Source organism: Gossypium hirsutum, chromosome A08 (genome assembly GCF_007990345.1).
Source record: "Gossypium hirsutum isolate 1008001.06 chromosome A08, Gossypium_hirsutum_v2.1, whole genome shotgun sequence".
NCBI lineage: Eukaryota > Viridiplantae > Streptophyta > Magnoliopsida > Malvales > Malvaceae > Gossypium > Gossypium hirsutum.
In genome coordinates this window covers 15,258,279-15,262,958 of record NC_053431.1, presented here as the reverse complement: position 1 = coordinate 15,262,958, position 4,680 = coordinate 15,258,279, and the positions used below count along the sequence as shown (strand labels likewise).

Genomic DNA, 4,680 nt, shown 5'->3' with positions numbered 1-4,680 from the left:
TATGGGCCCGTAAGCCCATTGGGCGCAATTTTAGCTTATCGAGGCCCAATTACCGAAGTGCACGAAATTTCACACACGAATAACTTACCACTTTTCGATTTCAGATCTAATGATTTCTAAACATCTTGTGAGCACTCGCACACTCACAAGCCCACGAAATGCCGGAATTTCGACATTTCGGCTTTTGCCGAATTGAACTATGAGAGGGTGTTCGATACACACATGTTTCGCGACGACTGCTACTGAGATCCCTTACGATGTCCTACAATTGATTACCACAATTCTTAGATTGCAACCCACAACAACCAATCCCAATATTCAGCAACCCATATTCGAACCATACCTTTAAAGCCTTTAAAATCTTACCTTTTTCTGAAAACCGATGACTAGATCTAAGTCTAGTTGTTCCAAAGATCCAAGCCTTCAATCAAACCTCTAGAAGAAACTGATCACCAAAAGAAATCGTCGGTTAAATACCCTTAAAGCCCTATGCCCAAATCGACAGCCTCCCTAGATTTTAGGGACTTTGGCTTTTCTAAATTGTAAAATAAGACTAGATTTGAGGTGATGAGCACTTACCACTTATTCCTCTTTTATTTATATGCAGATATGATGCAAATCTATCCTCTAAATGATAGTAGAACTCGAATCCAGGAGATCTGAAGTTTCGGCTATAAGTCTCTAAATCTATGGTATTTCGGCTTTTTAAGTGATGAAGAAGATGATGATTTGAGGCTATAACTTTGAAGTAATGTTGCCGACAGATACTAAGGGTTTAGAGAAGATGAAAGTTGATCAAAAAGAACAAAAATAACTGAAGGATTTTGGCCTGGAGAAATCGGCACAAGAAGTGAGTTTTCGGGATTTCAGCTTTAATGGCAGTTGGCTATGGAGGTTTTATGGAGGATGGGATTGATAGAGGAGGTGAGTAGAATGGTAGGAATGTTTTGGCTAGAGAAGAAAAGAAGGAGAAAAAGAAAATAGAAGAAGAGAGGAGAAGAGAAGGAAGAATTCGGCACTCAGGAGATCTAACTTTGCATTTTTCAGGTTTTTGAGATACTGAGAAGAGAATAGAATGAAAAGGAAGGCTCTAGGTGGCTAACCCTAATTTGGAAAACAAAAAGAAAATAAAGGTTTCCCTAATGGCCATTCAGACCCACGGCCCAACCTTCCTAAAGCCCTAGCCAAATTTTCACTTAAGCTCTATCACATACCCGGCACATGCACAAAAAAAAAGTAACAATACACGTACCTTGTGACTTGAACTCTAGCTCCCCCTAAACATCCACACTTCACTCCCTAATCACCTAGGTGGCGCCACATGCCACTTTACCACAGATCTTTTTGTGTCCTATTTTACCACCTCAATTTTAAAAGCCCATATCGCCAGAACCCTCTCTCCCAAAATTAAAATTCAGGAATTGTCTCGAATTAAATTTACTCTTGGGCCTTTTTTCCCACACCATAAACCCTTCGTAATTTTTTTAATTACTAAACTAAACATACGAAATAATAATAACATCCAAATTATTCGGGCCATTTTCCACCCAAACCCAAACTCAAGGCTCAATACTTCCAGGCCCAAAGATCGGGGCGTTACATTTTAGTTTGGTTGGGAGCTTATTTTGGAGTATAGCGGAGCATTCCTCATTGAGTTCTACTGTAGATAAGTCCTAAAACTTCCTTTTATTTGTTAAAAGCTCCTTTAAAAATTTTGCGTATGTAGGCATCTTCGAGATAGCTTCAACAAAAGGTAAGTTGATATGTAACTGCTTAAAAAGTTCAAGAAACTCACCGAATTGTGCATCAATGCGATCTCTTTTTAATTTTGCTAGATATGGAACCGGTGGTGAATATTCCTCCGGTACTGATTTGTCACTATTTTCGGGTTTTTCTTCCCTCTTTTCGCTTTCCACGGCTTCTTGTGCTAACCTTTTTTCTAATTCCGCTAACAGTTTCCCACTCCTTAGTGTAACTACTTTGACATGCTCTCTTGATTTGGTATTACTAAGTAAATTTCCTGGTGGTCTTTCTGAGATTAGTTTGGAAAGCTGGCTTATCTGAGTTTCGAGTCCTTAGATTGATGCTTATTGATTCTTAAGTGCTGTCTCGGTATTTTGGAAACGGGTTTCGGATACTGATATGAATTTTGAGAGCATCTCTTCAAGGTTCGGCTTCTTCTCTTGTTGATAAGGTGGCTATTGAAGGCCCTAAGGATTTTGTGGCTTTGGATTTCCTTGACCTCCCCAGGAAAAATTTGGGTGGTTCTTCCAACCTGCATTATAGGTATTACTGTATGGGTTGTTTTGAGATCTAAAGTTATTATTACCTATATAGTTGACTCGTTCCTCTTCGGTTATGGGATTGAAGGGCTGATATTTTGTATGCACACCTCCTCCGCTTGAGTCACACCATATTACTGGATGTACCTGCATAGAACCAAGAAAACTATCAATCTTTTTATTGAGAAGTTCTACCTAATTAGAGAGTATGGTGACTGAATCGATACTATAGACACTGATTGTTTTCGTTGGCTTTGTCCTCATAACTTGCCACTGATAGTTGTTCAGTGACATCTCCTCTATGAATTCATAGGCATCTTCCAGTGTTTTATTGTTGATGGTTCCGCCAGCAGCTACGTCAACCACTTGCCGAGTCGAGGGATTCAGGACATTGCGGAATGCTTGAAATTGCAACCAAAGTGGTAACCCATGGTAAGGGCACCTTCTCAGTAGGTCCTTGTATCTCTCTCATGCATCGTAAAGTGTTTCTAAATCCATCTGCACAAAAGAAGAGATATCATTACACAATTTAGCCGTTTTAGCCGGCGAAAAATATTTTAGTAAAAACTTCTTGGTCATTTGCTCCCAAGTAGTGATAGACCCTCGTGGTAACGAGTTCAACCACTGTTTAGCTTTGTTTCTCAGTGAAAGGGGAAATAATCGAAGACGAATGGCATCATCATAAATTCCATTGATTTTGAATGTATCGCAAAATTCAAGAAAAATCGCCAAGTGCATGTTGGGATCCTCATCCTGTAAACCATCAAACTGAACAAACTGCTGTATCATATAAATTGTGTTAGGTTTTAGTTCGAAATTATTCGCAGCAATAGCAGGTCTAACTATATTAGACTCAGTTCCTATTAAAGAAGGTTTAGCATAGTCATTCATAGTACGTGGAGCAGGATTTTGATTAGCTGCAATTGCAGGAGGTAGCTGATTGCCTGGATTTTTGGCCATCTCTTCGGTTGGGGTTTGAGTATCGTATTCTCGTTCGTTCTTTGTGTAGCGTAAACTACGCCTTATTTCTCTTTGATTTTTACGAATTGTACGATCGATTTCTTCGTCAAAGAGTAATGGTCCTGACGGGTTTCTTCTAGTTATAAACTATAAAAACCTGCCAAGAGAGAAAAAGTAAATCAATAAATAATAAAATAAAATAAAATCCCAAGAAAAATAAATGGCTAAAGTAATAAAAATTTAGTGTTCCTAATATTTCAGTTCCCCAGCAACGGTGCCAAAAACTTGATCGCATGATTTGTAACAAGTAATAAATATTTATAATGAAGATCAAACCTAGACTAACTATTATCACGACGAAAAGGCAAGCGCACCTACCGAACAATAGTATAGTAATGGCAAGACCGGGATATCGTACCCAAGGGAACCAAAAGTACTAGTAATAACTATCTTTTTATTATCTAGCCTAAGAATAAAAGGGTTTGTTTTAATTAACTAATTATTTAAACTAAGAACGCATAGAGAAAAGAATTGGGGAATTGCTTTTGGGAAAATTGATCGATCTGAGACAATACCTAAGGAAAAATCCACCTAAACTGTACTTGTTATTCTAGCTCCGAATCAGACGATTTATTCATTCAACTAGAGATCCCTAAGTTATGTTATTATCCCTATTCAAGACTAATAATGTCTAATCCCTAGATTGAATAACCGAGACTTTCTCTAATTAACACTCTAGGGTTGTATTAACTCGATCTAAGGATCCCTTTATTAGGTTTCACCCTAATCCGACAAAATCTTGTCACCCTATTTCTAGTTGCACAATCAACTCCGCTTAATTATGGCAAATGTACTCTTAGACAGGGTCTATTCTTCCTCTGAATAAGAGCGTGTCTTGAATCAGTATCCTGGGATATCAAAGCAAGAATAAGAACACATAATTAAGAACAAGTTAAATATTTAACATACGATTCAGAAAATAACAACAAGATTCGTCTTAGGTTTCATTCCCCTTAGGTATTTAGGGGATTTAGTTTATAACTAAATAAGGAAACACCTCAGAAGAATAAAGAATACAAAACATAAAGAAAACCCAAAACTCATGAAGGGGAATTGAGGAGAGATCTTCAGTTTTGATGATGAATCCAGCTTCTAAGATGGATCAATCGGCTTCCTTGGGGTAATTCCTTACCCCTCTTCTCCGTCTCCTTCTTTCTCCTCCTCTAGTGCGTATTTATAGGCTTTGGAATGCCTAGAAACCCTCCAAAGTGGCCTTTTTCGAATTGGACTTAACTTAGGCTCAGTAGGGACACGCTCGTGTGACACGACCGTGTGACGTGATTGCTAGGTCGTGTTCGATCCGTTAAATTGCACACAGCCGTGTGGGTCAATGGCCAGGCCGTGTGAATCGTGAAAGCCTTGGTCGACACCCTCAAAA

At 38.6% G+C, this 4,680-nt stretch overlaps 1 non-coding gene across 1 annotated transcript; it reads left to right on the top strand.

The window, feature by feature from the left end:
• Positions 1 to 2,706: 2,706 nt before the first annotated feature.
• LOC121205387 (small nucleolar RNA R71) lies at positions 2,707 to 2,813 on the top strand. Its single transcript, XR_005900466.1, has one exon. It is a non-coding gene; the product is annotated as a small nucleolar RNA R71 (small nucleolar RNA).
• The last annotated feature ends 1,867 nt before the right edge of the window (positions 2,814 to 4,680 follow it).